This window comes from Buceros rhinoceros, unplaced genomic scaffold (assembly GCF_000710305.1).
Source record: "Buceros rhinoceros silvestris isolate BGI_N320 unplaced genomic scaffold, ASM71030v1 scaffold13119, whole genome shotgun sequence".
In the NCBI taxonomy this organism is placed as follows: Eukaryota; Metazoa; Chordata; class Aves; order Bucerotiformes; family Bucerotidae; genus Buceros; species Buceros rhinoceros.
Genome location: NW_010433338.1, coordinates 14,808 through 27,795, shown reverse-complemented (window position 1 = coordinate 27,795; position 12,988 = coordinate 14,808).

The following is a 12,988-nucleotide window of genomic DNA, read 5'->3' as shown; positions in this document are numbered from 1 at the left end:
CTTCCTCTGCCAGATTTCTCTTTCCCTCTAGCCAGGTTTAGTGAAATCTATGGAGCTTCTGCTTCATGTCCCCAGTGACTATAGTGGAATCTGCAGTCCTTTTTTGTTTTGTTCCTTCTTCCATAAACAGTTGCTAACCTCTACCTCAAGCGTACAATAAGTAATGGCATGCAGATAGATCTTACTTTTGCGCTTCTTAGGTTCACCCTAGATCCTGGATTTTCTCCCACCCCAATGTTCAGGTTCTTCTGCAATCATAAAGCACCTGCCTTTGAAATGAGAGTGTAAACCAACCCAGATAGTAGTTGTCTGATACCAGGAAGCCCTGGAGAGTGCTAATGTCACCTGATCTGTCTGTATGAAGCTCATTTTCGTGGTCCACGACACATATCAAAGCAGGACTGGCTTTCCTATGGGGTGAGTAGACAGAGGGCTGTGTATTCTGCCGGTAGTGGGTTGGTTAGAAATCTGCTTGTCATTCCTGCATAATCACCAACAGTTTAAAAGTGGTCTGCCTGGTAGCGAAGATGAGCCCACTTTGTGCAGCTGCCATTGCTGTATGAGGGCTTATCAGGCAGGCAGTGATGTGGCTGGGCAGGTGAAATATAATACCAGTGTGCAGTTAAAGTTTGGGAGTGTTGTAGGAACCTAGGGCAATAGGACCAAGCTGCGTCAGAGCCATATGGATGTCCATGCAGCATCCCTACTGTGATGACCACAGACTAGAATGCTGTTCTGTATGCCAAAACAATTGGACCTGGGTGATTTCAGTATGGTGGTTTCACAGAGCCAGAGCCTAGAGCCCTAAAGCATTGCAGTGAATGCTACACAACAAGATGGTAATGTCTTTCATTTGAGCAGGAAATGTGTAGGCAAGTGGGACCACAGTATTAAGTCTGTGGCTCAGTGAGCTGCTCATATGGTCTATGCTGACTGTTCAAAGTACTGAAAAAGTACCTGTTTGTGGCCAAAGCAGTTGAACTGACAGATATGTATGAACTGTGCATCCATCCTGCTTCACAGCTGTCAGCCGCTGTCCAAACAGTTTCAGAAGAAAAACAGAGATTGCTGTTTATCCAAAACATTGATCCTGCTCTGAGAATGGCAGGGGATGTTGGGAGCATCCATGGATATGCTACCTGCCTCAGTGCATTACCGCCTCTAAGATGGAGGCTTCTTTCTAGGTGGCTGAAGGAAAGAGAAAGGAGTAGAAAAACCTGATGTCTTGGTACTTTTTTTGCACTGGCTTCCTTTTCCGGATTAGAAAATGTTTCATATGATTTTCCCTTGCAGAACCAAAGGTGAGCAAACAGCTGAGGATAGGGATGAACATGGAAGAATTGGTTGGGGTTTGGAACTGCTGAAGAGACTGGGCTGATGGAGTGAAATGGATTACCGTGCAGAGGAATAGGCAAACAGCGAGAGGAAGGGTCTGTCTTTAGATTGATATAAGCACTGACCATGGCTTATGAAGTGATTTACTTGTGCATGTAGGTGAAATATAAAAGCAGTTTTAAAGCAATGAAATATATTGAGGAATGAGGTGCCCTGGTCTCCTCTTTTTGCTCGTCTCTAGCAAAGCAGTTGCACAAGTGTGTGGTTTTAACCTTGAAGGTTTTCACTGTTGAGTGTAAGTATACATGACTATGTACAGACTGCCAGAGGTGCACAACTGGAACATTTTTATTTTTGATTCTCAAGCTTTCTTTGAGAATTAGATGATGATGAGTGATATTAGACAAATGGAAGCAGTTAGAAAAGGCGTTAGAACAAATAAATCCACAAATTAGTGAACCCCATTCATCTACTGTCTCTGGTTTGGACATTTGGATAAAACGCTAAGTGCTGTGTTGAGTCACTCCTCCATTGACAGCTTGCTTTTTATGGCCACCAGAAAGTTTCACTGAGGTGTGAGCAAGTAGTAAAATGAGGTGTGTGGAATGGCGAATAGGCGTCCTGAGTCTTGAGGGGGAAAATAAGATTTAATTAGGAAATTTGCTAAACCTTCAAGTGTGGGTTAGCAAGTGCTTATTTGAACACTGGGCATCACTCCATAGTTAATGACACCAACTCTTAAATGAAGTGTTGAGGGAGGGAAGGGTGATTTGTAATGCAAGCTTGGCTTGGCTGGCTGGCTGAGAAATGGGCCAGCAGAGGAGACAGAAGCCTGTGAAGGCTTAGGCCCCAGTAACAACCTGGAAACAGATTTCTATCTTCCAGTTTAGCAGTTTGCTCTCTAATGCCCTCCCTCTCTACCCAGCCTCTTGGGGGTAAACAGGTATCGTACAGAGGCAAGAAGGACCTGTGATTCAGCTTCAAGGAATTTTGGAGGTCAGTCCGTAAAGGTTAATGAGGTGAGACTTGGCAAGCTGTTTGAGGAGAATTGCTCCATTTCAATTACCATAGGGAAGCATATTGCTGTTCATGAAAATCAGACTGTTGACTGGAGACACTGCTTATCAGGAGCTCGCTTTCCCCAGAGAAACCAAGACTAGCAGGTTTTTTTTGACAGTCTCCTCTTTGATTTGTTCTGCCCAGTCAGATAAGCATGGAAAGAATAATGAGTACCCGATCCTGTTCTTTCTCTGGTGAAATATCATTGACTTTAGTAATCTTTTGCTGGCACGTATAGGAAAAGAAATGGTCTTCTGCTGTGGGATGAATGGCAGCTTTGCTGTGCAGATAGAGGGGCAGACTGCAAGTGACAATAGAAATGCTGGCATGGATTAGTTTGGGTGAACTGCATGTGAATGAAGTACTTCCAAAACAACAATTTGAACGTCTTAAGTTACAAAACAAGTTGTTTTTGTGATCATATCTTTAAATTACATGTAACGTGAAAGTAACCGTAAACTGTAAATAAATCTGTGAATGTTGGTCTGTCTTTCTGCTGAGGCAGTTTTACAAATCCAAACATCTCTAAATTTGTCTTGAGTTGTACTGTATGTGTTTTAAACAGTAAAACTCCCGTGTAGGACCAGTGTGGTATATTTCTGTCATAAAATCTGGTTGTGGTTTGCAAATCTTTCTGTTAATAAAATAACAAAAGCATGTCTCCTTTTGTCTTCTTCCCAGCTGCCAAAATGGTATCTCTCAGACCCTCTAACCAGGTTATGGCTGGTGTGGTAATCAGATTATTGTAAATGTAATTGGAATCTCTGTTTCAGAGAATGCTCTGCCCAAATGTGGCAGTTGAAGCTGTGTTAGTTGCTTATGGCAACATGAATACATGAGGCGTATGTGTGTGAGAATCCACGACTGCCCCTTTAGAAAGCGTGGATAGTAAAGTTGTCAGTTGGTTTATGCTACTGAATTGTGCCTGTTAGTATTGCAGGCCCTTTGCTTAGTTGTCATCTGCTGTTATTTTATTTGTAGTTATTTCACCAATCCTTGCTGCTTCTGGGTTTTGAGTTGTGGTTTGGTGGTTTTGGTTGTTCTTTAATATTTTGTGAACAGAGCAATTCTTTTCTAAGAAGAATAAATCCATCACAACCTTTCTTCTTTCAAAAATAATACATTAAAATACCCCATCCTCTTTTGGAGCTTCTGCACTGGTTAGGTCTCACTCTGAAGTATCCAAAAGCCCAAAATTATTTGCTGATTGGTCTGTGACAGCAAGGTAATAACAACTGTAGCAGGCTGCTGTGGATTACACAGTACTACCTGAGAATCTAAAAAGCCAGCTTTTGCAGTAGTTGATAAGGAGCAACTCGTGTGTTTGGACTGGGCAGCTCCTCAGCATTTGTGACCTGTCCTTGATGTGCGGTGAAGTGCGCGTGCTGCCTTGGCTCGCTATGTCTGTTTACTTAAGGGCTTCAGCGTATTCTACACTCAACGCTGAAATGCAGCTCCTTCTCTGATGGGTTATATGCCAGCTATTATGTTATCAGAAGTTATATACTCCCTTGGCTGCAAAGCTGGGTAAGGAGTGCCTGTTTCAAACCCACAGTATGGGTGAGGCTGGAGCAGACTCTAGTTGTTAGCATAGTTTAAAAAAAAAAAACCACGCAAAACCCCAACAAAACCTACAGGCACACAGGGAACTGTGTCTGCTGCAGTCTACAATTACATAGGAAGGTGTGATTTTGCCTGGGAAGATAGTAATGGCCTGTCAGCCTGACTGGGCTCAGGGCTTCCCAAAAGAGATTAGATTATCATGATTAATATGACCCAAGGCACAGAAAAGTATGTTTCTGTGACTGTTAGCATCCAACCGCCTTAGTTCATAGCAATCGTCATTTTTACTTCCTGCTAACCTATCTCTGTTCCTGAATTTTTTTTTATAATGGTCAGCACTGACATTGCCACATGAAGTTTCAGAAAATAATACCCTGAGAAAGTGAGTTGATATCTATTGGAAGGTTTCTGTGTGTTCCCCTCATCCTTGCCCTTCACCTCTTCTGCAGACTGTCCTCTTTGTTTGAATCCTTCTGGGCCGAATGTTTGAGTAGGAGTTCCCTTCCCTTGCCTGGGTGTCTTGTATACTTTTGCTTTTGACATTCTCCTGAGGCGGTCATTGGTCTGATGGGGTGAAATCACTGTCATCACCCTAAGAAAACATAGTAGTGCCTCAGTCTTGCAATGTTCTCTTGTAGTCTTTGAGGAAATCATGGTGTTTGGATGAATATATTTGTCTTTGCTAATTGTACTAAATACTTGAATTTGTGGATTAGTCAGCAGAGAACATCCTGTTGTAAACTTCTTTTGCAGTTCTCTTGTGTAAGCCTGATTGTGGTGGATACCGAGCCCAGTGCTTCAAGCTGCCTTGCAAGGGTATGCAGCTCGCACCACATCAGTGACTGCAGTGAAGAGCAGCACATGTTACAGTCTGTCCCTTGGTGTACTTTTCTTGGTTTTTCTTTAAAAATCTGAATTGCAAAGAGGAAAAAAAAATCTGACAAGCTGTAGTCTTGATGAAAATACATTCTTCCGTCTTGGGACATACACCACTTCTCTAGTCTAATATTGATCATCCATAGCTTCTGATGGAGCAGTGGGTATCAGAAGAGACGATTTAGCCAAGTCTGGAGTATTACCTGAAGCATGCTAATGGCTTCCTGACTTGCTAGAACAAGTATCTTTTGGCTCACGTAAGCATGCTCCTCAAAGGCCTTCAAGAGCTGCTTCTATAACAAAAAAACTAGTACACAACACAAATAATACACTGGGGCTAACAATCACCTGAATAATCTTTTGGTTGAACTACCTTTTTCTGCTAGCTTCATTCCTAAGGATCTTACCCATAGGAATGAAGTATGCTGTGAATTGTCTAACTAGTTTGAGTGCTCCATGGTCTGCTGTTGCCCTCTTTCTAGGAGACCTGTGATTGTAATGAGACCAGAAGGCAGGCGTTGCTGGCAGAACTGCCTGATGAGCTTGCATCTGATCAGGTGGAGGTGTCTGGTGTGGGAGAAAGCGGACTATGTGTTTAGTCCTCGGGCATCTTCAGAAGAACCAGCCTGTGCTCACCTCAGCGGGGAGCCTGGGACCCACTTTCTGTCTTACATATCAGTTCCCTTTTTTCCCATATAAGGACCTTTAGCAGAGCTGGCTGATGGTCCCCATGCTCTTTTCTGATGACAGTGATCAAGAAAATTCCTTGGTTTTCCTTTGCTATTTCAGGTGGAGTATTGAGCTGCTGGCCTGGCTGCCTTCTTGAATTGATCTGTACTGATTGACAGTAATGAGGGGCTTAATTTTGGGATTGTTCATGTGGTCTGATGCTCTTGTCATTCAGATGAGTTCTGCTTCATATGAGTGCAGGAGCTTTCATATCTTAGCAATTTAGATCAGGGCGTATTGAAGAAAACTATTTTTCACTTTCCTGTATTCCTGAGTGATGTTCGAATGCATAGCCCAGAGAACGTGGACCTGTCACTGCAGCCATTTAGTCTCTAGAGAGGCGCTGCCTCAATTTGATTTGCTGAGTTTCTTGAAGGTCCTCCTAAGCACAGCTGAGCAATTACACAGCCCCGTAAGGCTTTCCCTTTGCAGTTGTCAAGAAACCACGCTGCTTTGTATAGAAATATATCCATAGGATTTATACATCACTTTGACCCTTTCTAATCCAAATGAATCCTGCAACTTCTGCATGCAAAGTGAAGTAACTTTGTATTAGTAAACTGATGGTCACAGTAAACTAAAGATTTGGAGCAACTGGAGTACTGGTTAATGCGGAACTGTTTCAGAAACTTCAGATTGATGCTGACTCATCTCTACTTTAGTATTAGGGAAGAGAAGATGATCTTGCTTCTTCTGCAGTAGTAGCACTTGTCCATCTTACTGGGGCTAGAACTGAGCAGCACCCTGAAATGGAGCTGTAGGATCTGTAAGTCTTGGAAGGACACAGTATTAAGGTGGGGTGACATGTATCCAGGATGACGTAGGAGACAGAAAGTCTTGTTGCAGCCTCCACCTCAGAGTGAGGGGTATATCTCAGCCAATCTCATCTTGGCAGAGTTTTAATAGATGGGTGATAGTGTCATGATGTTTCTTGTAGTACCCCCCCAAATCTGCAATTTGATGTTGATTTTATCTTCATACTTCTGTTTATGCTCAGTGTCTCTCACCACGGAAAAATTTCATTTTACTGAAAAGTTTCACAAGGGATGTGAATGGATGGGATAATGCTGAGCCCAGCAGGGAAGAAAATCTACCTCTACATAAAGTAAATAAAGTCCCTAGAAGAGGCAGGTACCTGTACCTGTGCTGTGGAGGACAGGCAGGTATTGGTGCACCAAACTCAGTTTCAAAGGGAGCCCTTTGAGTACATCCAGGGTAGTGGGGCACTGAAGGACATCTCCAGTAAAATCCATCTGCTAGGGTGGTAAGAATATGAATTCTTAGCGTGCAGTCACAAGAGCTGAAGTCAACTTGCCATTACCAGAGTTTTCCTGTATTGCTGAAAGGGTCAGGGTTCTCATCAGGAAAAAATATTATCCTAATGGAAAAGAGATAAAGTTTGGAATAACTAGTGAGGAAGGAATGGGAAAGCTTAATGATTTTTTTTTTTAATTGGATTATTGTTTTGGGTTTTACTTAATGATTGGACACACCGGTGGCTAGTCTTGAGAGCTGTAACAGTATCACAAGGAAGACTTGCCCCAGAACTTCCTCGTGTCAGGGGATTTCTAGTGAGTGTTTTGCTGTGACTGAAGCTCTGTGATACTAGGTGTATCTTTCTACATAACAGCCTGAACCAGAATTTCACAAGGTATCTCGATTTTTGAAGTGTGGGCTTGACCTCTGTCTTCAAAAGAGCTGATAGGGTTTTCACAGGCCTAGTTTATAAACGTTTTAAATCTTACATGCATGCAGCTTATGCTGTCCTGTTGCAGTAGCAATACTGCAGATGTGGTTGAGAGGTGTCTGTGAGCTATACTGGGCAGGTAATTAAAAAACATAGTTCTGCGTTAAAGTTTGTCTTATTTTAAGGAGAGCTGTTAGCTGTCCATGTGCATTTGCCATGCCTCCTGGATGGATGCTATGGAAACACTAATGCAGTTTGGAAAGCATTTTTACTTTAATAATTCTTTTAGCACCACACAGCATTTGCTGTGTTAAGAGGCAAAAAGGCAAAAGAAAATGGTAAAATGGTGTTTACATCAAAACATCAGATATGCTTTTTTTTCCAGTCCTCTGAGGTAGGGCGCTGTCAAAATGAATTTTGGTTAGGTAAGGGTTTTTTTTAGTATGTGTGGGGAGAAAAACATGTCTATTATGCTTTTAGAAAACAATGGAAGAGGAGGACATCCCTTCAGCTGGGCGATCATCTGCAACTGACTTAAGTTCTCTTACACCATGGTGTGATCTTAGCTTTTTGAATGTGACTGACCTGTCATGTTTGTGTTCCACAAACATGCCCTAGCCCTGACCTTGACTACCCCAAATTTATTCAGGCTTGAGCACTGACCTATACATAATTTGCTGTGGTCTCACTGTCTGATCAGGCTAAAATACATGCTCTGCTTTGTTTTGTGCTCAGTATGTAAACATAATAAAATTTATACTGCAGATGAAGAGTTAGGCATCTTTCAACAGTTAGTGCCTGTCCTCTATTTCACTACTTGTATGAGATCTCAGTATCTCCACTTAAAGCAAGGAAGGAGTCTTGACTGATTTGTAAATGCATTCTGAATATGCGTGTGCAAAAATCTGAAGAGGAAGAATTTTTGAACTTATCTTTTATTCTGTATGTAGGTGTTTCAGACTGGTTTCAATATACGTGCAAATATACACTGATACAAACACCCTTATAAAGTTCCACCTGAATTCTGTAACAAACTTTTTCTTGTAATTACATCAACAGCTGGCTATGGAAACGTTGTGATGCTAAAACTGTTTTTCCCTTTAATGGGCACTTGCCTTGTAGGGCCGATGCACTTTGCAAGTAGACTTGTTTAATAGCATTTGATAGTTGATTCTTTTGTGGTTGTGTTTTTTCTTTGTAAGGAAACCAGTCATTTGCAAGTTTTTTTCCAAACGTGAAGAATCAAAAGTGAGCTCTAAAAGAAAAACAGCCTTGAGTTGATAGCAAACTTTTTATCCTATGTAGTGATTTGTATGAATGAATTTCCAAGTTTTAATGAAGAAGTATGCAGCTCAGTCTCTTGAGATGTTGTAGCTCAGGCTTCTAGCTGAATTTTGGTGAGCCCTAGTGTCCTGGAATCCAGTTTGGTGCATTTCTCCTGGACCACAGTTCTTTTAGCTGGAAAATGGATTAACTTCCTCTATAGGTATGCATAAAACTTTCAAAAGAAAATTCTGTAAAAAAACCCCAACCAAACAAAAAAAACCATGATGAACAAAACATGATGAAGAAAACTCAATTATTTTGCTGGAGGCTTCCCTTTTCACTGATTTCTACAGGTCGTATACTTTATTTCACTAATTCTTTCTTTCTTAATTCTGTGTTCCTGTTAACTCATTCAGTTTCACCTCTCAGTAATTCAGTTCAAAATCTGGGTTGCATTTGCCTGTCTGTGGTTGTGATTGGTTCTGCTTATGTGCTGATCTCTGTTTTTTTCACTTTTTACTTTTTTTGTTGTTGTTTATTTGTTTAAAATTTGAAGCAAGGACTGCCTTGTTTTACAGCATGTATGTGTCTTCCAGTATTTTCATGTTATGCCCCTTGAGGCTAAGTCCTGATTTAAATTGTCTTTGGTGATAATGCTTCATGCTGTGGCATGCTGCCCTGTCAGTTGTGCCAACAACTGTTCATTTGTAGGGTCACGCTGAGATCTGGATCAGGGAATTTATCTGCAGTGTGGTTTTTTCTTTTTTTTTTTTTCCTCCTAAGCCAAAGGTAAGCAAAAAACACAGAACTCTCCAAACCGAAATGCCAAACCTCTTGAACCATGGTTTCCATCCATCCTCCCCTCAAATGCTTGTGTTGGAGCAGCAACTGATTGGTTGGTTTTGGAGGGGAGAGAGTGTAATACCTTGAAAGACAGTGTATTGGGACTCTGTTAATTCAAACAACGGGAACATTAATGCTGAGAAGTGACATTTAACTTCAGCAATTTCACTTCTGATTAGCCAGCCTGAGGGCTTGCTGATGTTTGAAATAGAGTCTGATCTGTAGAATAAATCTAAGTAGGATGCTCAGAGTGGGAATGGGGGAAAACACGTATTTGCAGTCAGTATTGTTTGCAAGCCCAAATAACATTCTAGTCCATGTGACTGACTCCTCTTACCTGTGCAAGTACTTCATGTATTTAATTATTGCGTCAGCAAATATATTGACTGTTTCTGGCCAGAAGAAAATAGAAGATACAGTTACTCTGTTTTACTGAGACTAATAAAAAAGTCTCTAGTTCCTGCTAAGATTGTTTAGATCATAAATCATCTAGGAGGAGGACTGCATGGATGTCGGGACAGCACAGCTTTTAGAGAAGAGTAGATCACCTTCAGTTAACTTGCATTTGATTTCTAGGAGTGTATATGTGAGCATTCATGGGCTAAGATTTCATATTACCTGTGATGTAATTACTGTAGTGAGACATATGCAATCTTACAACTACATAATAGGTGAATGTTTTCCCTTGATGAGTGTTTTTTGGGGGGAGGGGAGTTTTAGAGGTTATTGCTAGGCCTCCTTACGTTTGTTTGCTTTGAAACATGGCATGTCATTGTCCCGTGCAACTAAGACTTGTGTCAAACAGCAAGATCTGTTTAAAAAGCATGGTCTAGAACAAGGAGGGGGCAAGGGTCATCAGGGGAAAATAGAGGTAGCTTATGGTATGAAACATCTTTACTTGACTTGTTTACTTGACTCCCTGATAAGACTTTTATTTTTACCTGTGAGTGCTGACTCTGTACAGATTCGTGAGCTCTTCTGACTTAACGCTGCTGAATTCCTGCCTGTATAGCAGCCAGGTGCTAGATTTGTCTTCCAGCTCCTTTTGCTCTTTCTGTTCCTGTTCAGTCCACAAACACGAGGAAAAAAAAATGCCCCACCCTGCTGACTCATTGTGCCCAGAGCCCTCCCTGTATTCCTGAAATAGGATTAATATCCGAGGCAGCTTGAACAACTCAACAGAGATGGGGCTGGTTCTCTTCTGCCAAACCTCATTTCAAAATAGCTAGTTTCTTCTCTTAGGCCCATGAATCTCATCTACGTGCTCTACCAGGCCTCAGCCTCAAGGTGATTTCCTTGTCTCGTATTCATTTAAAGGGCTTTTGCAACCAATACAACTGTTGTAGAAACCAACTAGGATGCGGAATAATCCTTTTAACAGGTTTATTCTGATACTCTGTTGGGTATTTAAGTGGATTTAACTGCATATTCATTTAAGGGCTTTTGCAGCCAATACAACTGTTGTAGAAACCAACTAGGATGCGGAATAATCCTTTTAACAGGTTTATTCTGATACTCTGTTGGGTATTTAAGTGGATTTAACTGCATCATTTAATATGTCCTTGAAGATGGTTTCAGATGAAACCTGCTGCTGTCATATTCTTTCGTATCTCTCTATGCATACCAAGTATGCCTGGGAGATGTCAGTGCCACAGGCAGTGGCGAGGGGTTGCTATTTATGGGGGAGAACCAGGAGTAGCAAACTACTTACGCTGTTTACCATCATACTGTCTACAACTTGGTCTCTCAGATAATAATCAGAAAGTCTAGTTGCTTTGCAAGGACTTGGAAGAATTTATTTCCCTGTTAGAGGGGCAAACTCATGTTCTTTTGCCTGTTCTTCTCCACCTTATGCAGTATCTAGCAGTTGTCTAGTGGCTCAACCTAGGGGCAGCTGGGCTACTGTTTGTATCCTTTCAGCTTGTTTTGCTTTGGGATCAAAGGCCTGTGTGAAGGCAAGTGTCAATTATTAATTCTTCGTTTTAAAAATATGCAAAGAGACGCACTTTTTCTTTTTGATTGAAGTAAACAGCAGTCTACTTCTTCCTGTCAGCATACTGTGCAGCCCTGTTGGAAGGTCTCAAGTTTTGAGTTCTTGCAAACAAGTGCATCCTGCAAAGGGCCGCATTTGGCAGTGAAATAGTCAGCAAAATGCTTGGAAAAGAACGCCGCAACCTTGAGCACAGCTCATTGGAATGTAGCAGGTTCCTGATAAGGCAAAATCTGGGTGGGTGAATGTTTTTCAGAGAAGCAGGCCTGTAGAAAAGAGCAGTGTTTAAGATATTGGGAATCCTGATTTTAAAAAAATCTTGGGTTTTGTTTTAAGTATATTGAAAAATACTTTAAATTTATTAAAGTCTGTGTGAAACTTGTGAGTAGGGTCAGTTATTTATTTTAAAAGATAACTTGTCATTTTAAAGTACTCTTTTGGAGGCTGGCTTTAAAAAAATGCATGTAAGGATCCTATGTCTGTCTAGGGAGTAGGGAGGAGAAAACCCAGTGTAACGCTGCACAAAAGAGGAAGGATACGCACTATTAGAACTGGATTTTTCTTTCCAAATCTATTCTTGCACTACTGTGATGATATGGGTTTATCTGCTCTTGGGATCTGCAGGTGTTTTGGAAATGTGGATAAGTTCAATTCTCAACAGCCTGTTCATCTAGGGAAACTGAGGCTCTGATAATTCCAAATAAAGTGTTCAAGATCATATATAGATGACAGGTCTGGGATCTCAACCTTGAACTTTTGTTTTTACTGCTAGAATTTAACGTCTAAGACAGTCTCTACTACATACATCTCATCAATGTAACATCAGTGCTAAATAAGCTTTTTCCTGGTTCATCGCGCTCTGTGGTGGTTAGATAAATATGGATTAACCTTTGTTGTTTCCACCAGTTCCGCTAGAGCCCTGCAGTGGACAGGTTGTAGAAGGTAAAGCTAGTTAAATCCATATAACCATCTTGTCTTTCCATTATTGCTGCCTTTTTATTGGCTTATTCCACAGTTACTTACTTGAAAGATAAAGAACCATACTGGTGACCACAGCTGCTTTTATATAACTGACCAAACAGCTATTTTTTAATTACTAATGCATGTAAATAGACTGAAGCTATAACGTACTTTGTGTCTCATTACCAGACTCCTCACTAGGAAGCTCTTCTGTCTTTGTTTTTCTCTCCAGATGTTTCTATGGCACCTTGCACAGTAGAATCCAGAGATTTGACTTTTGTTCACTTACTACAGTGCAAGTGACATTTCTTTGGCCCATAACTGTTGGTAATTGAATGATATTTAGCAGTACAGAGATTATGTGGCAGAAATTATATTCTCCCCAAGTTTGCTTAAGAAATCAACCCAGTCTCTGGCTTACAACAATAAAGGAGACAGGAATTAGAAAAATTCCAATTTTCCTGTGCTACAGGATTGACTTCTAGACCAACCGGCTCTTCATATTTACATTTTTCCAAAGGCAGATCTGTAAGTTGGGTTTTTTGGAGAGGTGGGTTGGTGTTTGGTTTGTTGGGATTTTTTTTGTGTGTGTGTGTGTAGTGTTTGTTTTTTAACTGCTTGCAAAGGTGAATATACAGTAAAGGTCATTTGTGTTTCAGGTTCACTTACTAATCAGTAAG